The sequence below is a fragment of the Spermophilus citellus genome (assembly GCF_964194105.1).
Source record: "Spermophilus citellus genome assembly, chromosome: 7".
Lineage (NCBI taxonomy): Eukaryota > Metazoa > Chordata > Mammalia > Rodentia > Sciuridae > Spermophilus > Spermophilus citellus.
Window position 1 is genome coordinate 117481735 of NC_138188.1, and position 25140 is coordinate 117506874.

The 25140-nt window shown below is 36.5% G+C and overlaps 1 protein-coding gene across 2 annotated transcripts in view; it reads left to right on the top strand.

The window, feature by feature from the left end:
* P3H2 (prolyl 3-hydroxylase 2) overlaps positions 1-25140 on the top strand; it is a 159845-nt gene that overhangs the window by 90045 nt on the left and 44660 nt on the right. The window lies entirely within an intron of this gene.

Consider the following 25140-nt stretch of genomic DNA (forward strand, 5'->3'; position numbering starts at 1 on the left):
TGTTGTTGTTGTTGTTGTTGTTGTTGTTTGTCCCTGTGACCAAGAGACTGATAAAAACAATATAGAAGAGGGAAAGTTTATTTGAGACTCACAGTTTCAGAGGTTTTAGTCCATAAATGTCCAACTCCAAAACTCAGAACATCATGGAAAAAGGGCACGATGGAGGAAGTAGCTCAGAGCATGGTAATCAGGCAGCAGAGAAAGTGATTTATTCACCATTGACAAAGTATAAACCCTAATGCACACCCACAGTGACCTGTCTCCTCCAGCCACATCCTACCTGCCTATAGTTATCACCCAGTTAATCCATATCAGTGGATTCATCCACCAGTTAGGTTATACCTCTTATGATCCAATGATTTTACTTCTGAAAATTCTTGCATTTTTTCACACATGAGCTTTTGGGGGACACCTCATAATTAAACCATACACCTACTCTTTTAATTATTTGCCAATAAATTTTATATAGATTACTAGGTTATCATCTCTATAAAAATGGAAACTCCTGCCAATACTTGACTTCTATTTCCAAGACAGCAATTTTCTTTTTTCTGTTTTTAATTTGTTTTTTGGGGGTACTGGGAATTGAACTCAGGAGCACTAGGCCACTAAGCCACATCCCTAGTCCTATTTTGTATTTTATTTAGAGCTAGGGTGTCACTGAGTTGCTTAGCGCCTCGCTTTTGCTGAGGCGGGCATTTGAACTTGCAATCCTCCTGCCTCTGGCTCGGAGCTGCTGGGATTACAGGCATGTGCAACCATGCCCTTCAGAGCAGCAGTTTTCAAGGGTTCTTTTTCATGACCCTATCATTTCCTAGAGCAGACTTCTCAAGGTTGGATTGGCAGCACCAGCTTCATCTGGGAAGTTTTTAGCAATTCAATTTTTCTTGCCTTGACTCAGGTCAACTTAATCAGAAACTTTGGGAGAAGAGGATCAACAATCTGTGTTTTGTTTGTGCATTTTGGTTATTGATGATGATAAGTTTTGATTTAATTTTTGTTTTTTGAAATACTGGGGATTGAACCCAGGGTCTTGCACATATTAGGCAAGTGCTCTACCATTGAGCTATATCCCTAGCTTCTTTCACTTTTCTTTATTTCTTTCTTTCCTTTTTTATTTACTTCTCTCTCTCTCTCTCTCTCTCTCTCTCTCTCTCTCTCTCTCTCTCGTGTGTGTGTGTGTGTGTGTGTGTGTGTGTGTTTTGTTTTGTTACTTTTAATTGCCCAGTCTGGCTTCAAACTTGCAATTCTCCTGCCTAAGACTCCTGAGGAGTTGGGAATTTGTATTTTATCATAACACCCCTATGATTCTAAGGCATGCTAAGGCTTGAGAACCACTGTTCAATGGTATTTGATGTGACCATTTGAGTGTTGATTCTGACTTGGCCCCTCAAGGTATTTTAGGGTTTGACCTATTTGGAGATCCTCTCAATCTCCAACTTCACAAAGAGAAAAGTTAATATCCATGCATTATACTATTTAAAAAATTTTATTTCTTGGGCTGGGGTTGTAGCTCATTGGTAGAGTGCTTGTCTAGCATGTATGAGGAACTGGGTTCAATTCTCAGCACCACCTATAAATAAAATAAAGGTCCTAACAACTAAAAGAATGTTTAAAAATTATATTTCTTTAAGGTAATATGTTAAATAACTATGTATAATTTTATTCTGTGTATAATAATACATCCAGGGAACTTTAACCTCATTAAGCTTTTTTTTTTTTTTTTTTTTGGTAAAGAAACAAAGATCTTACCAAATCCTGAGAGTTACTACATTAATTATATTAAACCATTTTGACTTGAAGGTGTTGACCCCATGACTGGATCCACTCCGTGAATGCATATCCCACTCTTTCAGAGCTCATCTGTACTTTAGGTAAATCATAAATATACCACTTCCTAGAAGTCTTTGAGGTCATTCCCAGAGAGCTGAAATCACAATTATCACATCAGCAAATTTTAAGGATCTTTTGTTTATTACCTTCAATATAATTTGGAGGATGCTATTTGATATTTCTTATAAGAAAAAAATTTAACTATTCTTATATATAGTAAAACATTTTTCTGTACCGGGAAAAGTCACTTGTATGCAGGTACTTTCAAAACTCTTTAGAGCCTAATGCCATTGTAGTATCCCAAGAGAGCATATTTTTTCACTAAAAAAGTGATTGACAGGTGATATGTACTTATTATATATTTGTTTAATGGATAGCCAATGGAGTATGATTAATAGGCTATAGGAACTTTCCTATTAGGTCAGTTACATTATAGGAATATACCCTCATAAAATATTATACATTGTTATTTTTCTTATAAAATCTAGAATATGCAAATATAGTACCACTAGTTAGTTCAGCGATGTTGCCTGCCTGTTATATACTTTGACTACCCATAAGTAGAGCTATAGCTGACATACGAAAGGCACTCATTAAACATTTATTGAAAAAACTAATGAGTGGATGGATGGTGGATGGGCAGGCAGGTCAATCTGGTCAGCTAGATAGGCATCTATTATTATCTATTATTACGAATATTACAAATTTGTGCAATATAAGCCAAAAGCATTTTTTCATTTTTAAAAGCTGGACAAGAAAGAGATTACATAATTTAAGAATAAAATATTTGCAGAGAAGAGAAAGCTACTTTTCTTAAAAAAGGAAATTATGAAGAAAAAATGTATTTGGTTTGGATTTCTGTATTAAAACAATGTTGAAAATCCATTGTTATACAACCAAAAAAATCAAAAGGAAAATTTAATAAACAAAGTGGAAGAGGCCAGCTGAATTTCAAGTGTTTAGGCATAAGAAAATGCCAAACAATAGAGACAAGTGCAAATTATTATTTTAATGAGCTACATGGAAGCATAAGAAAGGGAACCACATTTGCTCTTCCTAATTGTGTTTATTTCTCCACCAAATTAAAACATCTGAATGAATGGTGTGAAAAGTCTGAAATCACTCAAATATTTATTCGTTGTTCTATTAATTTTTCAAAGCAAATTTCTGATTATTTGGAAGCAGTTTGTGTTGGGTGTTGTGTAAGTACAGGTTTCCAGATGTCTGTAGTTCAGCATTATTTAGACTGAACATCTGGAAAATGCTGGACTGGTTAGTTAGGGTCCTGGGCATTAATGATTCCCAAAAAAATGACTTTTGAAAAATTGTTTCCCCTTTCTGGCTCTCAGTTTCTCCTTTGATTAAGGATTTGGGTGAAAGTAGGATTCCTCTTGCCTTTCTGTAGCATCCGGTTTTCCCTCCAGCATCTTTATTGGGATTCTGTAGACATTGCTTCTATTTGTTTTCCATTTTTGAGAGTGTCCACTCTTCCCTGGAAAATGACATCTTAGGAAGGCTTTCTAAAAGGCCAGTTAGGCTTTGGGCTCTTCAGCAGACTTAAAGTAATCAACATGTGTGTGGCAGCCACCCAGCCAGATCACGCACAGGAAAAGTCACCCCACCCCTGGCGGTCTTCACACTGAAGTCCCACACTGTGTGACTCTGTTTAACTTTGCTGTGCGTCTGGGGCTGATCAGACATAGGAGGCTTTCATGAAAGGGGAAGAGTGCTAAGATGAGACCTGGAGGTCAGGCCTGTCCAGGCATATAAAAAAAATGATGTTGTGAGCGAAAGTCCTTGAAGGACTTATTGTGGTTTGTTTGAAGTTGCCATTGATACTATATTTGGGGATCCACTAAACTGCTTACATTTTTTGAAAGGAAGAAAAATAAAAAGGTTGGAATTAGATGGAAAAGGAAAAGCAAATTTGGCTATTAAGAAAGGTTTTTCCACACTTCTCCAAAAAGAATACTCTAATTCTTTTTTTTTTTTCCTGAATGTCTTTGACTTTTACATCATTAGCATCACATAATCATGTGTGAAAATCTCTGATTTTATATCCTGCACTGTTATCTGATGCAGGTTTCTTAAAGCACTAGGTCACTGTCTCTGAAGGGAGAAATTTGGGCTTCCTTGATACCTTCACATTTTTCTGCAGAAGTAACCTTAAACCCTTCCAGTCAAATGGCTCAAGTTTGTGCCCTCTTTGGCTGTGATGATCATGACTACTGGCAGAATAGTGTCCGATGGCTAGTTATATGAAATTTCTTTCTCATCATTGTCATTTACATGTACCCATCCTGAGCACTGAGATGACATGAAGCACAAGACCTTATTGTAGAGATGGAGAGAAGACATACTTCCACATAAATAGTTATAGCAACATCAATTTTAAGTTTGTGGATATATATTTATATTTATATTTTCCCCCTAAATAATGTCACATGGATTTTCCCATTTGTTTCTCATAGCCACTCCTTGGGGAAACCTGAACAGTTATTGAGGACCTTGTAAAAGCTAGGAGGGCAATGGAACAACTTAGCTGAGTTTCCATGAATGGAAGACAGACTCAGACCATCTGTCCTTTTACCATTACAAAGTACCACATAAATGGTAATTGAGCTGATTGTGAACACCCTGACCTATATTTGCATGTAGAGATAGAGGAACATTCTTGTGTAAGAATAAATAAATAAGCCACTGAACAAATACCATTGAGATTTTGGACCCCTTTTCAATTCTGGGAACTAATCTTAACTTTTCTCAGGTATGGTGATCATGAAGCTCTCACATTATACTTCTGGAATGGAAAGAAATACCTTGTATTTTTGACATTAAGAATCGGCATTCAATCCAGGGGAAAATGTGGTTAAAAATAACATCAGCATCGTTAATCTCCACTGCCTTTGAGGACACTGGGAGGGTCAGTTCCCTTTGGGCTTTCCTTTCTGCTGTTTGCTCTTCCTTCGATGTAGGTCAAAAAAGTGACTGCATTGAATCTTCCCAGTTATTAAAATGAATGGCAGTTTTCTTGGCTTCCTCAGGGGAGACTTTGGTCAAACTGTGTTCCAAGTTCCTATGTGTTTTGGAAAGGGATGAGTGGTATAGAATCCAGTAGTTTCTTCCTACAAACGTCATTGTGGCACTAAGAGCTCTGCATGTATTTTCATAATTGCTTGGGCCATTTCCATCTAAGGAATGCCAGATGGCTGTATAAGAAAAAAAAAAAAACAGAAGTATTTTCTTTGTCTTAAAATAGTTAATAGGAAAACAACGATCCCAAGCAATGCGTGCAGAAACACATAAACAACCACTTGTACCTCATTCCCTCCTTATGTCCATAAAAAAATAAACTGGTAGCATGAAAGCATGAAGTAGTAGAGTTAGAAAGATCTGAAGTACTTAACCCAAGTCTTAGTTTTCTCATTTATAAAACTGTGACTATTAATGCCCACCTTATAATGATGTTAAGGTTAAATATTATAATACCTTTAAAAACTATTAAAATAAAGAATCGAACACCGACTTCATCCTTGATAAATCATGGGAAGGATAATCTAAACACTAATTTCCCTTTGTTCAGATCTGTTATTCTTGAGTTATGGATGTGTATATGTAGAGATATATCCGTCTAGGGCATTAGCAAAATTTCTCTTCCATGAAAGCATTTTTCTGCCCTCTTGGGGCCAATTTTCACAATTCCTAAGCCCCAAAGTAATTTGGCTTTAATTATTCAAGCCAAAGAGAAACTTTTCAGGGAGTAGATTGCATTGAGATGTAATGTTCTTCTGTTTGCTTGTGAATCCACAAACAAAGCTTATTTCCTGTTCCAAGACTAACAAGGGCTATAGCCTCAGCAGTATTCAACATCTTAAACCACATGCATAATGCACTGTGGCTTAGGGGTGTGGCTCAGTGGCAATCACATAACTGTGTATGCTGGCGGTGGACGTGCTAAGGAGAAATCCAGAGGAGAATTTCTTTTAAAATCTATTTCCCATTAACTCAGCTGTTTTGGGAACTTGTTTTGGTTATTGTCTGGAGTCAGATATATTTACTATGCTGTTGCTGGCTCCTTATAGTCAATGGATCTTTCTCATCCCATGTGTGTGCTATTTAGTCTCTGGAAATAATACCTCTTTTTGAAATATTTTTGAGATGATACTCAAACTTTTGTAACTGGAGAATAAACAGTAAAAACAGTTCTTTATTTTTTTCTTGAGAGAACAGCTGAGGTGGCTTAAATTTATACTACTTAATAGAATTTCATTGCTTTAGTCATAGCTGATTTATGAAGGAAAAAGAAATGACATTACCCTATGTATCAAGTATCACTGCTGCCTTGAACAAAATCCTTTAGGCTATGGGAGACCACTGCTGACTGACAAAGCATCTGGAAAGGAACTGAAGAACAAATGCAAAGGAATATAGAAAAGATATGGCAGCCTCCATGATACAGAAAGCCCTGCCACCTGTCTGGCTTTAAAGCTGATATTTGCAACACATGATAAAAATATTTTTAAAGGAACAGTTTTAGTATACCCACATGGCTGCCTCAGACCTATCTGCAATGGCTGCAACTGGTAGATAGAAGATTGGTTGGTAGAAATTCTAAGACAGATTTTAATCAGCATAAGAAAGAACTTTGGAATGACCAAAGATGGCCAAAGTTGGAATAAGCTCTTTTAGAAGGTAGTGAATTTCATGTCAGTGGGCGCATTTACACAGAAGCCATATGGCAATTGACAGAATTTTGCAAAGGATCCAAGCACCAGAATAGAGGGTGGTGTTTCACCAAGTGGCTCCTAAGGACTTTTCAACCTCTGAGAGTCAATGAGAAAGTAGTGAAAAAATATTAAACTTATATTGGATTTTAATTTACAAATTAGGCATTATTTTTACAAATCACATTCTAGATTAAAAATAAAATAAAAATTGAGAATTGAGGTTATTGTTCCTGTTACACATGAGACAATTAAAATAAAACAAGTAAAGATTTATCACAGATATCCAGCAGAACAGTAAATCCTACCTGTGATGTGCAGTAGATTTGTTCTCCCCCCAGGATAAAAGATCCCCGGATGTACTAACTGGTAAAGGAAGCAGAGGACCGAGAGGCAGGATAGCAAACTTGAAACAAGGGCAATTAATACAGATCTGCTATTATGCCTGAACTCTAAGGGAAAATATCCACCCAGGAAGCAAAATACAAACACCCCCTCTTTCCACCAATTTCTCCATCCAAACTTTTTTCTAACATTTTACTTCTAATGGGCAACCCTATCCTATCCTTAAGGGAGGGTTTCAGGCCATTCAAGAGTGATCTTGCCCAAAGGAGTCCTCCAAAGGTACTGATTCACCCTTAGCTCATTCAGTGAATACCTAAAAGATCAAAGTAGTGAGGTTCCCCAAATTTTTGCCTTTGTAGGACAAGCTCAGGGGGAGTGTAACTATGATGACTAAGCCAGAGCCTACCAGTGCCAGCTTGGAAATAATCAGAAAATCTGGACCCACTCTCATGTGAGGAATGGTTCAAGATTGGTCAGAAGAATACTGTAAGAGTAACAAGGGGAGTTCAGGTAAGACTCCTAGGTCAGTGCTGGTTCTACTGTAGAACACTCTCTTATTGACATAGAAGAAAGGTGCTGGCATAAGAATCAATTATTCTGCAGTGAGTGAAGAAAACCAGAGGGTCTATAAGTAAGGCTTGGTATATATTGAAGCCACCTTTTAAAAATTTCATGTTTAAGCCAGGCATGGTGGTGCACGCCTGTAATCCCAGCAACTCAGGAGGCTGAGGCAGGAGGAGCTCAAGTTCAAAGCCAGCCTCAGAGATTATCTAGGCACTTAGCAACTCAGCAAGACCCTGTTTCTTTAAAAAAATAAAATAAAAAATAAAAATAAAAAATATATATTTAATAAATATTTAATTTAAATATATATATTTTAAAGGGCTGGGGATGTGACTGAGTGATCCAGTGCCCCTAGGTTCAATCCCTGGCACCAAAAAAAAAAAGGAAAAAAAAAGTTCATGTTTAGTTTCTAAAATGGATTGAGCCAATTATACTATTGATGTCATTCATTCAGGAGTTACATAACCTACTTTGTAAATGTAGCAAGATAAATGTCATCATAAAGACCATCTGGCCCAGACCCTTCATTTTATGAGAAATAGTAGCAAATTTAGAGACAGCAAGTATGTTGCTGAAGGTCACTCAGCAGTTCACCAGCAAAGCCAGAACTAACATCTGTCTCTGACTCCTAGCCCCACACTTCCCCTTTCCCAATTCTGCCTCCTTCCTCACAAGTCTAGTAAAGAGGCTGCTACAGCTCTGAACACATCAGCTTGACAATATGGCAAGAGGGAAAAAGAGCAGAATGATACATCAAGAAGGTCCCCTTGCTAAGGTCAAGGTCCTGGAGAAGCCACAAGGCCACCAGGAGGGGCAAAGAGGACACAAGCTTCTCATTTTGACTCAATCATAGAAGATATTGTGAGCTCAGTGTTGGTGTCTATATTCATTTAAATATGTCCACAATGTCAATCTCTCCTCTTTCCTAATATCCACTTCTTCCCAGTCAGTAACCTCAACTACAGTCTGTAGCAGCTCCTCTCCCAAACCCTATCCTGCACTTTCTGGGTATCCCACTTTGGTCAGTTACAGCTACTTCACCTAGAATATCCAAGTTGATCCCAAGGGTCCCCTCCTTTATGGAACCTGACTTCTCTCTCCCTAGGCATTCACTTTATCATGCAGCGATACCTGGTGACCCCTGTTCATGTTTCTCTCAGAAGGAATAAAACTTATTTGAATAAAAATAGGAAAAAGTAGGTCAATGACAAGAAAATGCAAGAAATTCTCTCATTTCATGAAGACTTGAAATGGGCACTCACTCAGTCTTTTAAAAGTTTAACAAAGGTTTGCAGAGCATCATTTCTCATATCCAATCACACCTTTTCCTCAAAGGTCAACACAAATATTATGTTCTTAATGGATTCTTCCCTTAGTTCCTCACCTGTAAGTACTAAATACTTCTCATAAATCAACTATTTATTGTCTACATTTGGGCACCAAAGAAGTTTTTCACCCCTAGCAGACCATAAATTCCCAGAGAATAATATTCTTCAGGAAAAATACCAAGAAAACAGAACACATTTCTTTCCTATTTTTAAAAAGTAAGATCAAAACAGAGATTCACTGATAACCTAACCACATCAAATTCTTGGTCTCAGTGCAATATTTTACTTGCAGAAATTCTGCAGTGATTATTGAATCTTAATTGGATTCTTGATGTTCATGGACATTTTCAAGCCATTAGCATGTAGTAACCAGGTCAATTCCACTTATTCTCTGCTCCTGGAAAAGATATTTGAAAACCTAGTGGCAGGCAAAGCCAGAGTTGTTAAAACCATCATTTCCTTAAAGGAGGTCAGAAGTCCTGAGGGAAAATATTTACAAGGAAATCTGTTTTCTCTTTGGAATTTACAGATTTTATTTGTCTATTTTTCTCATCTTACATGTCTACCCACACCTTATTCCACGTGGCAAGAAGACAGATCCACTTGTCCTTCTGCAAATGTGTCCCTCATCAGTAACTGATGGGTTTTCAGTGAATCAAATATGATAAGAAATACTCAACATTATTATTGGTTTATTTGGGTTTTTAATGTAAGAATGACTGTGTTTAAAAAATAGCTATCTGGAGATGGCTATTATTTTTAACTAGTTGCCATACCGTAAATACTTTGTTCTATAGTAAATGCCACTCATTTTTACTTAGGTGGCCCTTCTATGTGTTCCTATGTAAATCTCCTTTGGGTTTAACTAACCGATCATTGTCTCAATTTCTTGCGACAGCCCTCACAATGCTATAACCTCCTATCTTGGTATTGATATATATTGAGAGACATTCTTATGCCCCATGCCCTGTATACTGTCATGTCAAATTGATGACTGGACTACAGTGGCAGATTGAGGGTACTCTGTCAGTATTTGATGAAAGGACAAATATATGGACAACCTTTCACCAATTTCTTATTTAGAGCTTAAGGTGTGCTAAAGGAAGTTTGTCACTGGGAATAAATAAGCATTCAGAGAGATATAGAGATGTAGTTTTTCACAAGCTGAACAGACCTTCAAATTAAAAGAACATGTTCTGTTTTGTTGAACTACAAATGAGTTCTTTTTTTTTTTTTTAAAAAAAGTTATTTATTTATTTGTTCTAATAGTTATACATGACAGTAGAATGCATTTTGATTCATAGTATACAAACGGAGCACAATTTTTCATTTTTCTGGTTGTACACCAAGTAGAGTCACACCACTCGGGTCATCATACATGTCCCTAGGGTAATTATGTCCATCAAATTAGTTCATTTTTATTAAAACTTGTAAAATTTCTTAACCCTCTTCTTTGCTTTGGTAAACAGTGTCTTCAGAACTCTGCCCCCAGAGAAGCAGCAGAGAACTTAGAACTATCAGTGGAGGACTGTAAGGACACATCAGTGGATGACTGTAATATTGTTAGGGAGACACTGTGAGGTGAAATCCAGAGGTGTATGGGAGTATGTGGGACTCGGTTGTGCATGGAAGACACAGCAGAGGAAATGATGTGTAAGATGACCAGTGAAGAAGATAGAAACATCAGCCAAAGAGTTAGAAGGAAAATTTTCCAAGAAGAGAAACACTACAAACTCAGAGTGGAGACAGTGAATGAACTGAGACAAATTGAATGGAACCACAGTTCAGAAAGTAAGAGAAAATAATAATAAGTGAGTCTGGGCAGGTAAACCAAGACAAGTTAGGCAGGAGTTTGTGAATATGTTAAGGAATTTGAACTTAATCCTCAAACCAGTGGGTGGATGGGGGAGGGGGTTTTTGAGAGTTTTAAATCAGGAAGAGATAAGATCAGATTTACATTTAAGAAAGATTATTCTGGCTGTCATTTGCTAAATAGATTAAGGGAAGCAAAAGTTCACAAAAAAGTTCCCTGCAGCTGTTTTCCCTTGTACATTTAAATATCCTGTCCTTCCAGATCACACATGTGCACACAGAAATACACATTTTAGAATTCACTTGTCAGACAAATTACATAAATGCATCAAATTCGCTCACCCTTCCTGACCTATTCCTGAAATATTTATTTATTCAGAAAATCATGTGGTCACCTCTATCTTTGCTTACTTTTTCATTCTACTTCCATTTGTTTCTTCATTTTATATGTACCATCACTTGTTTTTTATTTTTATTTATTTATTTATTTATTTTTATTGTTGGTCGTTCAAAACATTACATAGTTCTTAATATATCATATTTCACAGTTTGATTCAAGTGGGTTAATGGGAGTTCATAACCCACTTGAACCATCACTTGTTTTTAAAATAAAAAATATAGTTAATGATGAAGTCTCCTGCTCTACTCATAAACAACTCCTATTAATATTTGGAATAGAAGATTTTTTCTCTTGGGTTATTATTACATAAACATAATCGTGCTCTATAGTGTTCAGTCTCCTTTTTCCTTTCAAGAGGGTATCATAGCCATCTTTCATGTCTCATTATACTCAGTGGGCATACAAGGTTCTGTCATACGATTGTGCCTCAATTTAGTCCATCCCTGTTTGAAATTTTGCTTTTAATTTAACCTGACCAGAGTTTGTATGGCATTGTAGTAATTCATCATCACAAAATTAAGGTTACATTTCCTAGCAGACTTCTCTGTGGGTATTCTAGGTTTTCAGCATTTTGCAGACACTTTACCAGCTAATCAAAAGTATCTTTCCTTTGGGAGTTTTTCTGCATTAGGTAAACCTTTCACTTACAATAAAATGAAAGGAAATGCCTAGAGGAAGAGGGTCTTCATCAAACTCATTTTTAGAACAAAACAAAATGGGAGGTTTAAGTACTATAAATAAAACCAGATGTAGCACTCCAGAATGCCTGCAAAATAATATTTATTTATTGGCTTTGATTTATTTAGTCCTATCCCGAGAAATTATAAGAAAAACCAGGTCTGTTGGTGTTCATTTGAAACTCTTTTTTTCTTAGCCTTGTTTCCTATTCTGTTTTAGTCTTATAATAGTTTCACCAGGGTCACTTCATGATTTTTGTAGAAAGAACACTGAATTAATACTCAAAATGCCTTAATTTAGTTGCCAGCATGGTCATTGATTTTATCATTGGGAGAATATAGCATACAGATTAAAGGCCTGAATTCTGGTGTAAGATGGAATTGAGTTAGTCAGATTTAATTATTTATTATTTTAAGTTTTCTCAAATATAATGAAGCTGTTGGTGAAAACCGCACTGTTATTTGTTTTAAATTTTGGTATTGTAATTTGCTAGGGCTGCCATAACAAAATACCACAGACTGGGTAACTTAAACTACAGACATTTATTTTCTCACAGTTCTGGAGGATGAAAGTTCAAGATAAAGGTGTCAACAGGGCTGGTTTCTTCTGAGACTTTCTCCCTGACTCCTAATGTCTGCATTCTCCCTGGTCATCAAATGGTCTGTCCTCTGTTCCCATGCATCTTCAAGCTTTTGTTCTGTGTCCTGACCTCCTCTTTTTATGTGAATGCCAATCAGATTTTATTAGGGCACATCATAATGATTTTATTTTAACTTAATTTCCTCCTTAAAAGCTCTGTCACCAACTATAACCACATTCTTCAGTGCTGGGGTTAAGGCTCTTGTATATAAATTTCAGGGGGACACAGTTTAGCTTATAACACATGGTAATATTTAAGACATTTGCTTCAGGTTTCTTGCATGTTCAACATCCAATAACAGTAGCAGCAATTCCTACCTGGACTCTCTGACATTCATTCTCATTTGAGAAGTTGGAAAAACGACATTTGTCCTGCCTGTATCTGATGCTGACTTGAGAAAATTTATGTTAAAGTTCTTTACAAAATAATTGGTAGGAAACTGTTGTTTATCTTAAGTGTACACACAGGTACTTGCCTTCTCTTTGAGAATGTGAAAATTGCATCCAGGAATTCACCATTAGCTTCTTTTAAGTTAAAGCTCGAAATGGAAGGGTAGAGAGTGGGTTCCTGCTATCTCCCTGCTATAGGGTCGTTAGCATCCTCAGCCCCTGGAATAGGAATGCAGAAGGCTAATAAATCCCCTTTTATATAGTCTTTCCCATAGTAACTTTGCTCACCTGGGATAAAGGGTAAAGATTAATGCAAGTGTAACAGAATCTTTCTGCTTTGCCCTCTCGAAGTAGAGGCATGTAAGGATTCCTCTGGTATCACAAAACAGTGTTTGCAAATGGAAAAAAAAGAAAGAAAGAAAGAAAGAAAGGAAGGAAGGAAGGAAGGAAGGAAGGAAGGAAGGAAGGAAGGAAGGAAGGAAGGAAGGGCTGCACACATTATTTTGCAATAGGACCACATGTTCTCCTGGGCAGGAAAAGTTGAGGTGGCAACTCTCAGATGGAAGGCTTTATTCATTTTAATAATATGGATAGGATTTTTCTCTGTCTTAAAATTGGACATATGATGCACTCTTTAAAATATAAAAGCCTTTAGATAATCCAAAAGTTGGTCATTTAGACATAGGAAATGTGATATATCTTATTTGCATGCACTCCCAAGTGAAATTTTCCAGTGTGAGTATGAGGCCAGGTTCCAAAACACTTGAGATTCAAGGCCAGGTAGAGGCCTTGTTGGAAGGAGGGGGATATATTGCCAGCTGCCGCCCAGCGGGATCAATCTAAACTTGCTATCTCACTACAGATCCTCCAGTGCTTGGTAACTAGTTACCTAGACTTTCTCCTCTGTAAGGAGATGGAGATGTTTCTGGAAAATATTTTTAAAAGATTCAGTTACTCCATTGTTCTAAAATTTTCATGTGCTTCCTAAAATATAACACAACATGCACTCAGCTTCCAAACTCCATCCTACTTTGGACCCAGTCTACTTTATCAGTTTCTTGGTTTCTCTAAATCCCACTTCCATCCCTTCGTTTCCCAATTCAGGAATCCTCAGAAACAGATGCAGCATTCCTACTGCTATGGTGATATTCTCTTCCTGAACCTCTGCCTGTTGAAATCCCATCTGTCCTTCAGGAACCATTATAAATTCCATACTCACATTAAGATCTCCATGAAGACTTCCCAGATCCAAATCCACTGACTCAGAAGTGTTCTCTTGAATCCTTATACTAAGTGTTTTTACTGCTAAGATCCCTTACTTGACCCTGAGTTATAGATGTATCTCATTTTCACTGTATCACCTAAATCAGCTGTTGAAAAGCAAGATTTTTACTTCAGTTTTCTCACCACCATCCCAACCACCCAATACCCAATACCCAGGATATTCATTGAATGTTGGTCAGGTTGAACTGAAAGATAAGTAGCCTAAGCCTCCAGGCCTCTAGAAATACATAGTTTTTAATACCACATGCAGAAAGAGTTGGCATATTGAACTCTGGAAGTTCCCAGTGGCAATCTTTTCTTAGCACAGACCAAACATGCAGCTGCTAAACTCTGACACAGTGTAACATTTCAAGAGGATGGGAGCCAATGTCAACCCACAGTATGTGCAAAATTGAAGTCAGAAACCCTGAGTTTTTTTTAACCACTGAATATAATTTTACAGTCTATTTGATATGATTTTTCTAGGCTGTTTTTCAATTCAACCAGCCTCTTCATTTGAACATAATCTTATAGTTCTATTCTCATTAGCAGTCACTTTGCAACTTTAATTGGGCTTCTTCTGGGTGACATGGAGAGAGAATATCAATGTGGCTTGTTCTGGCTGCCACTGACTTTTACAGGGAGCTATTCTGTGTGTAACTCATTTATATATATATATATATATATAAATGTACCTCACACATGCGAGGCAAGCACTTTGCCACTGAGCTACAGCCTCATGCCCCCCCACCCCCCGAAAGGTTTTTGATCAAAGGAGTTTGAAGATGATGGAATATAATATCCCATTCATAGTGATTAACTGTGCTAATAGTATAATGAAGACTCTGAAGCCCTACCCTACAGAAGTACTTTTAACTCTTAATATTGTTTGTTTTCTACTTTATAAGTCTTTGAACTTCCAGGGGAGCAGACTTTTTGGAAAGATAAGGGCTAATTATTAACCCTAAAACATTGATTTCCTGTCCTTCCAGGGTTTTCTGACTGATTTATAATCATTGATGGCTTTCTCATTTTAGAAACTTCTCTCTAGCTTTCTCTGAGGCCAAAGACCTACAGTATGTCTCAAATGAAGACTACCACTTGCTGTTGCCACCATATTCTTAGTTGACTGGTTATGAAATTTTAAGGATGCCCTTAACTTTACATAAATTTTGATGAACTTGCGGAAGTTTCCCAAGAACTTAGCCTGTCCTCCAGGCTCCTGACTCCCAGTTAATTCCACCATCACCAGGCTAGTGTTTTTACAGCTCAGAAGACATCATCAAATTGATCACATGTCCCCAGTCTCACTCCCTTCCCCCTGCTAGGAGATGAAGGCTTCCAAAACCACCTCACATATATTAGCTTTTCTTTTTCAAAGTCCTTTTGAAATGAAGTAGTATATATTTTATTACTGCATTTATACAGATGTATGCATACATAGATATGTCTGCCTTCCTTTTGCTACAAATAAAAGCCAAAATACTTTATCTATATGATTAAAGATCTCTGTGATCCAGTCCCATGCAACCTTGTTTCTGCTTGCTTGATAATCCAGACCTCCCACATGAGCCAGGTTGACCAAATCAGTATTTCATAAACACATCTGTGACACTCTGCTTGCTTCTTGCTCTTGTTCCTCTGCATCTGAGACATCCGCATGTTTTCTGTTCTCCAGGAACCTCAATCCTCCCTTACTTTTCCAATGAAGACTTTCCTGAACCTTCCAGGCTCCCGTGACCACTCACTTCTCTCTTTCTACATTCAGTGTTGCCAGCACCCACTCACTCTGCCCTCGAATCCTGTGGAACCTTAGTTCTTGTTATTAATATTCCATGTATGTCCTCTAGTCCTAACTGGAAAATAGGTTCAATACCATGTCACATTTATTTTGTGTCCTCAGAAGCATGGATCTATCATAGTTCTTTTCCTGACAGAACTGATCAGCAAACACTTGTCACATGGATGGAATATGCGTCAACTCACCTCTGCTTTAACATAATGGTGACTAAAATTCCTACTGTGCTTTTGTGAATGTTTTAATCAAATATGTAGGTTCTAATAATACTCCTGATACTCATTTTGGGGACATGTCTTTTATTCACCTATAAAATGAAGCACTGGGACAGGCCAGCTTTTCTATGGTTATTGGAAGTTAGTATTCACAAGCCCAGTTCAGAGCTGATATTACCTGAGATGCTTAGTCAGCAAGTATATTTTTCTCCAAACTTTTTCTCAGAAATTCAGACAGACTGGGCCTACCCCCCCCCCCCCCCAATAATGTGTCTTGGCTAAAGCACAGAGAATGTTTGGGTTTATGTACAACCTGTATATATGGCATGGACATTTCATTTCTTGTATAGCCTCGAGGTTATTGCTGTGGCCAAATACTTAAAAAGGTGCAGGTGTGATGCCAGAGGTGCTTATGAAACTTTGAAAGAACCCTGTCATCAAAACCACCTTTTTAGTAACACCATGTGGCCCGTCAAGTGAGGAGCACTCATTAGTCAGCTTGATGGGTCAAATACCTGAAGAGACCTCAGACTCTTTTGGAAGTTCCCTCCAGGAAGAGTCTCTGGAATGAACTTTCCTTTGGCTTCTAGCCATGGTACATTGCTTTATATAAGCTGAAGTGAGCATTTGAGAATATTTTTTGAAGTAAACTCCCCACTCCTCTAAGAGCAAAAGATCATGTTTCACAGAAGAATGTAGCATATTTATATATTTCCAAAAAGGTGCAAGTGGAAAAGCTTTTGATTTGCTTGTTTGCTTTTCTTACATTTTTCTTGGTGGAGCAGTTTCAGTGGAATATTAAATTTATTTAGTAAACACAAAATAGAACAGAGATTAAGCATGTTAGAAAATGTCATGATAGAACTTTTGTACGTTCACTAAGCTCTAAAGCCCTTTTCAAGTCATTAATTTCACCTGGCTATTTTCAGTGTTATCTTAGCACGGTTATAATTTTCAGCAAAGTCCCAAATGATTAATTTTTTTTCTCTGCCCAACATGCCTCCCTTTGTAATCCACTCAGGAAACTTGGGTACTTAAGGGAGAAACAGGAAATAAACCCACAATTTGATTCTCAGTCCTTGGCCTCCCACTCCTTCTTGCCATGACAGATATTTTATGTCAGCCACTTTGTCATTTGTCAAAACAATCTTGCAGACACAAAATATTTGAAAATAGTTTTCAACATATTTTAAGATCAGTAAATTAGTTCCAAGTTTATATTAAGCTATTTTGTTGCTGATTTTCAAAAGGTATTTTAGAAAGTAGATATCCTAGATAATTACTATTTTGCTCATAACAGTGGACAAAATGAAATGACTATGATATTGTTCAGTTTCAGAGGAAAAGGTGATCTGTCTGCAAATAACTACAGAGACACAACTCTGATGTAGTGGCACCTCCTCCTCCACAAAAAATATTAATGGAGTTTTTCCAGAAATCTCCACCATGGATGATTTTAGGACTGTCAGCAAAAGAGTCTCTCCAAAAGAGTTCAATGTAGATAAACTTCCTATTTTTGTGTTGTCCTATTTTACTTGGCCACTGGCCAGGAAGAAATCAGCACTCCAGGTGCTGGGCACCCCCTTACTATTTTTTCACAAATATTTATCTAGTAAAGCAGTTTGTAGAAATGTGTAAACAACTTCTCTGGCCTTGAGCTGGAGCTTCACAGAGATGTCTACATTTCTAAGATAAAAAAAAAAGTCACCAGTTGGGCTCCACGGTAATAGCTGGCAGGGGAAGGAAAGAAAGAGGAGAAGATGCTCTCCCCTTTTCAGGTATTGTCTTTGAAGGGTTAACTTGCCCAGAACAGTGAAAGAAAAAACTGCTTTTATGTGAACTTCTGCAGACTGTGAACTTCTGAGCCCCTCCCCTTACATGCTGGGTATAAAATTCTGAAACTATCTGAACTTGGGGTCCAAGGGATTAGTTAGTTACAGCAATAGCTGTGCCCTCTGAACCTGGCTGCAGCCAAATAAAACTGTTTCCTGCTGTCTTCGGTGCCTTGCCTCATCTGTCCCTACAACACTTACAGTGAGCACTTAGGGAACTGGCTTCTGGCACCAGTGAAATGGGGGCCAGCTAGAACTGTTAACAGATCACTCGGGAAGATAGCATTCATCTCCATTTATAATAATGAAAAACCAGGCAAAAGCAAAACATGAGTGAAAAGTATACACCAAAACTTTTGTATTTAAACTATGAAGTTTATAAAGGGCAATTATGTCCAGCAGTTTTCTATATGGTGCTTTAAAACACTGTTGGTATCAGCATGTACCCTCATGCATAATGACCAACTACTTCTGGAGGCATAAAGGCTCATCTACTATCATTTTGAAGAATTTCACATTCTATTAGGTAGACAGTCAATAAATCATCATTTTTATTGCTTTTATTTTTATCATTAGTATTGTAAAGCACTTTGTAAACTATATAAAGATAAATCTTATTATTAGCAACTTCACAAACTAGATTCTCCTCACCAATATGATGATTGCCCATGAGAAGAGTGTAGTTCTGAGCTTCTATAGAGGAATACTGGAGTTATATTTGTTTTTCAAAATCTGACCTGAGTAAGCTTCTTTACACATTCAAGAGGTGAGTACTACAAAAATCATGAGACATTGGCAAAACTGGATTATAAAATGAGTGGCATAGACCTTCACAAGAAATATTCAGAAAAGATTAAAGTTAATATTTTCAGAAACAGTAGCAGGAAGCAAATGTCAAAGAGGTCTTGGCCCATACTCCATTAGTCACCCTCTGACATCTCAAGGGAGACTACAAACAGTGTGGAGGTTCAGATGCGGCTGGGCTCTTCAGGCACCCTGTCCTAGTGCTGAGAACCAAAAACAACAGCCACTCACCAGTATTCCACGCAGACCGGTTTAATTTGATCCAAGGCAGACACAACTGGTCCACATTCCAACACTAAGATAGTTCTCACTCCTCCCGGCCCAGCAACCACTTGTTCTGGCTGCTCTCTTGTCAGGAAGTCAGACAATTCACAGATGGCTGGAGGGATTTTATCCAATTAAGCTCACATTTATTTTTGGCTAATATTTTGAGATTTTTTTTTTTTTAACATCAAGCCCTTTTGTTTTAAATAGTATCTAATCTGAAATAGCATGTTGAAAAGTTCTGCTTCTTCATTTAGTGTTTTTTCTCCCACCAGAAAGATGAGCTTTATTTAGATAAGAAACCTAGAAAATTGAGCATATGGAGTGTGTTGTTCCAGTGAGCTAACAGGGTAACCTCTTTCTGCAGTGGCTTTTCGGCGTCAGTGTTTATCATTAAAATGTAAACACGGGATTTAAACTTCACTAGAGTGTTTAAAAAAGAGCAGGAGTCTATTAATCAGACTCAGGGCCGTAAGTAATTGAAGAAAAGCATATAAGCAGTTTGGCAAAAGAAAGTGCTTTCAAAAGACATGTTCTTCCTTTCCAACCTATTCCACAGAGGAACTGTTACTCCTTAGAAATCTCATTTCCCCTTTAATCCTGATGAAGTATCATTTTGAAATCTATAAATATTTACTTATAACCATGACTACATTTTAGACTAACATTCCATGAATGCAAAGATAAGTTCATTTTCTACACTGGCATGGACACTTAAAAATTACTGGATTCTTCAAAGCTAGAAATTTCCAATGTTCTATACTGACTGAGATATAAGAAAGAAATACAGTTACTAGAAATTTCCCTTTCTCTGGGGATATATCCTTTTAATAAATTTTACCTTTTCTGTGTTCTAAAGGTCTTTGAGTTGCCTTGCTACAGCAATTATTTTTATATTAAGATTTTTGAAATGGAAATACAAAGAAAACCTAAAAGAAAAAGAGAAGTATGCCAGATATACTAAAAAACTCCATGTAATATAGTTACTATAAATGAAATAAAATTTAATTCTGAGCTTCCAAGAAGTCAGGGCAAAAAGGGCAATACAATATATTATGGACTTTTCAACATATACTCTAAACTTAATATTATAAATCTCTCAGGAGAAACAAGCTATTGATTTTTTTTTTTTTGCTTCTGAATGATAAAAGTAATTCATACATGGGTCTTTTTACAAGGTATATTATCATAAAGAATGGCATTGCTAATTAGGAAATAAAATGAAAAGTCATGTTTAATGTGGCAATTTTTTTTGATTGTCTAAAAATATGATTTCCTTATGTAGAGTTTAGGAATTTCTTTAAATAAAATTGAATTCTTACTACACAGCCAGGTCTTTAAGTTTGAAAGATATAATTTACAAGATTTAGTTTAATCCAGGAGGTCAAACTGCTTCCAAATTTTGTTTTGAAATACTACGTTTTTTTAAAAGAATATTTTTAAAATTTTTTGTTCAATTTAAAATATATTTATATTTATGTATTTGACTTTGGGAGGAAAAATTAACTAGGGTTCACAAAATTTTGAAGTAAATTCGGAGATTTTAGCAAGTGATGAAATATCTACAAAAGTGTCCTGTGTCACAGTATAAATCTAATAGCTCCATAAAATAAAGACTTACATTTTCAGGCCAGGAATTTTTAGGTTTCACCTCTTGCCAATTTTTTTCCCCCCTCTAACTGGTATGCTAATGATACTAGCTAGAACTTGAATATTCTGTGATTTAGAAACCTAATGTCTTCCGGTGTCTACTTACATCTTGTCACCTGATGAGCAACCTCACATGGGGCTAAGAGTCTCCTAAGTTGCTACATTGTGAAACAAAGTCCAAAGCAAAAATATAGCACCTTATCAAAAGGTGATGCACGATATTGGATAAATCTCCAAAGTTAGGGAGGTGAATATAGAGGGGAAAAAAATCTGTTTCTTTATTGAAAACATTGATATCTGAGTAGTAGAATGGAAATAACTTATTTTGGACTCTGTGTTTTACTCCCACTGTTCAAAAAGTCCTCAGAAGAGAAAAAGTATTGTTCCTGAAATGCACAGTGTTTCTTATGTGTTTTAATGTGCTTTAGAATTTGGCTTTTTCCTTTTTTGTACATATCTCACAAGCTGTTCTCAATTTCATTTTCAAAACTTTTGAGCTTCATATTTGCCCTAATTCAGAATCAAAGAAAATTTTATATTTTTCCTACTATGTTTGGACATTTAATTTTTTTTCTTTTGTGCTGTGTGTGCCTTCTGTGTTGAGAAACATTGCCACAGCAAGAATGGGCAAAATAGGAAAAGAAAGGAATGAAAAGCATGGAGAGGAGAGGAAGAAAAAGAGGAAGCAACTGACCTATTCAGCCCTATTTTTATTTTGCAAAGTACAAGAATGAACTCTGATCTGAATTATTGCAGAGCCCTCCTGCTCGCTACAAAATCTGTTTTCCACATAACAGTTTTGATTGTCATTTTAAAATGTGCTTAAGATTCTTGTTACATCCCTCCTTAAATTTCTTTAATAGCTTCCCTTTGCACTTAGATTGACATGGAACTCTTGAGCATAGACTAAAAGTGACCTATCCTCCAGTTTCTCAAATCTCCCTTTTTAGTCACTGCTCAGCTTTTAAAATATGCCAGGGCTTTTTCCACTTGAGGGCCCTTTCCCTTGACTTTCTTTTGCTTGAAATGATCTTTCTTCTGCTAAGCTCATGACTGGATTCTCCACTTTTAGGTCATTGCAGAGAGATCTTCCTTGATAATGGATCTGAGGGTTCCTCCTTCCATCCCAATCCTGCCAGGCTCACAACTATGTTCATTTATACCTACTTAGCACTTACTCAAACTGCTTTCACTAAAAATTACTTACTAGAGATTTGTCTCCTTCAGTGAAAATATTAGCATCCAGAAAGCAGGTCCTTTGCCTTGGCCACATATGTGTTCTCCTTGGCTAACATAGTGTCCTGCACAGTTAATGCAAAATAAATGCTTGCTGAATAAGTGAATGAATGAAGTGAAGAATTTGGGTACAACTGGAGTACTGGACTCACATGGGTTTTCTTGAGTAGTGTGATGGGAAGTTGCAAAACTTTTGGTATGTTCAACTCATCTGGGAAAAGTTTTCTTAATGATGGATAGGACAAAGTTATGCTAAAAAGACTGGAGCCAAATGCTAGAGTTCTTGAATGTTCTGATGCAGTGTCTGGAATCTCTCTGTGGTCCATGGATAGCTACTGGAAATTTTTCAATCATTGGTGTGTGCTTTTGAAATGTCTGCTTTATTGCTGGCTATGGAAAATGACTTGCGTGTCAGAAGAGCCTCATTCACTCACCAGCTCATGACACTGCAACTTCCGAACATCAGCAGGGTGTTGATTTAGTCAGTGTTCATTTCTTTTTCCAGGCAGCATGATTGCCACGTAGGGTTGTGCTTCTGGGCTGGCAGGAGAAAATGTTTGCCTGCATTCCTCATAGCTTGGGTTAAAATGATCCAGGGCTTCTTTCTCACATCTCAGAGGCCAGTGGCTCACCTTTTAAGTTCAATATCATCTTCTTGTTGAATTATTCCCCTTTCCTCAATTCTTCTTTATTTCAAAATTTCTTTTTTCTAATGCATAGAGTTACCCTCATATTAGAGCTACCCTCTTCTGTGGTTGGTTTTAAGGATACCTTAAAGAAATCCGGTTTGAAGCCTTCAGATGCCATTTGCTTTTGATTTGCATTGGCGGAGTAGTTGGTAGTTTCCACTTTAGTCAAAATCTAGTACTTATGAGGTCGGTAGTAATCTCCATCCATTAATACAACATTATATGCAGTGTGCACATGGTTCTGTGGACTTTTCCAATAAAACCCAGTATGTGAATTTTATTTCTACTACAGAGTACAAATTTATCAACTTTCCAGTTGAAACAATGATCTTTTTTTTTTTTTTTTATGGACTCTGGCAGACAGTTTTAGTTTCACGAACTGCTTTACAATAATTTAAAAGCCAAGGCCAGTTCATGAAGAAATTTTATGGTTCAGTGTGAAGTTATGAAATCTTCTTTATATTTGTATGAGGAAGATGGCATTATGTTTAACACAGAGTTAAAATACATTCATATATATTACTGCACCAAATAAACAAATAGGCAATATGGTTTTTCAAACATTAGCTGACCATTCTCAAGAGTTACTGAAACGTATTCACCTGTGATAACTATTATTGGAAACTTTCAGCGTTATGTCCTCTTAGTACTGTATAGTTTATGAGACACACTGACATGTAACATACCTCTCAATCTATATGTTAAAGATTTGCTTTACATTTTTCTCTTAGACATATCATAGATATTATTTGTATGTAAATTAGATGGGAAATAAAAACAAATAATTTATATCATCCCTATTCACAGAAAGTTCTACTGGGAGATGCAAATATACTGAGATAAAATATAAGGCAGAATATGTTAAGTACCCATAGAGGAATAAGGATAAGATGATATCTGGTGTTTCACCAGAGCTATAGGTTTGGGAAAGCAGCTCTTAAGGAAAGCAGGATTCAAGCTTGGCCTTATGGGATGTGTTATATTTTAATAAGAAGTCACACAGGAGCAAAGCTTCTCTAAATCCACGCAACAGCCTGAGCCAAGGCATAAAAAGGAAAATGAGCATCACAACTATTTGTTTGTGTTCTATCAACTTTAAGGCCTAGTGCTATGCAATCAGAACTTGTCAGTACTAAAGGGTTTTACACAATACTTATGGTTTGGCTATTAATTTGAGATAATTTTCACTAAAAGTTGCCTATTATATTCTCATAAGTGGTATGTTCACAGGAATTATAGATTATAGTCCTTCATGAGAGTGATGGGTTATACTCATTCAAGGGAACAGATTCACATCTTGAAAACTGATAGATCATTTTATAAACTATATGCTAACATTGGTTCATTTATTTTGAGTGTTTTTTTAAATCACATTGATATATATTACACAGTTAAATCCTTCCAAAATTCTATGTGGTAGATAGTGATATGCAGTTTTTCTGTGAGTGTATTTTTCTTAAGGGAGAACTGAAGTGCAGATGTTTAAAAGACATTTTCCAGGTTTACTTGGCCAATAAAAGTGAACCTACCTACAATTTAAAGCCCATTGTTTTCTCTCTGTACTTGTATAACTGTCACTATGTAGATGCCCATAGAATTCCTATTTATCTGATTAGTGTGTGAGAAATTGAGAAAAATAAAAACAGATAAAAAGAAACATCTAAAATTAGAGGTTTTGAAAACCAAAACAATTCTGGCTGCACAAAATTTAGTTCATAGGGAAAAATAATGGAAAAAAGGTACTTTGAGAAAAGATTTAATAGGAGGAAAGTCATTAACTAAGAATATGATAATAAGGATACGACACTGTAAAATTAAGCAGTTTTTTTTTTTTTCTGGGAGAGTCAATTCTTAATATATCACCAGCCTGCAGTGACTAGGGGCTTGTGAACCCACTGTCGTTTGTATTTTTAAGTCTTTGAGTAGCTACTTTTCCAAAAGAAGACCTAATGAATATTATATGATGTCCTACAATTTTATATTTTGTTCTTCAATAATAATGAGTTTTTATTTCTTCATACTTAAACAAACTCAACATATCTTTTGGATTTCACTATGAAAAAGACTACTAATGAGAATATTTATTTTTATGATATGAAATAAAGGATCTTTCTGTAGACAATCTCCATGACCAAAGCACAGGTCAAAATGTCTTAAATTGATAAATTTAATTCTTTTGTGTTAAAAATGAGTCCTTGCTTTGTCCATGGAGAGTGGGTCTAAGTGGTTTAGGAGGAAGACAATGTCTGTGTGGTGATTATTAAAAGTCCTTCCTTTTTTATTAGTGAGAATCAGAGTGGTAAGTTCAGGGTCTCTTACATACTGGAGTAGTTTACTCCTTCACTCTTAATTCATCACTGTCTGAAGCCTGAGGACACATTTGACGGAAGGATAGGTTTCCTACTTCCATCCTTTGGAAAATGAAAAGAGTATTGGTCCTTTGAGTTTCAGGATTCATGGGAAAAATGGGCAAAATCAAAGAGGAGAAAGTATAAGACAAAAAATATTGAAAATGAATATACAGCCCTGGGGAGATTTTTTCCTATTTAATTAACTATAAAGCTAACATAATCACATAGGTTTAGTTTCCTAGAAAACATAGGTGGCTAAGAAAAGCGAGGAAGGAGATTAATGTGGAACAAAGCACATGTATTCATTTTCACCAATGTCAAAATA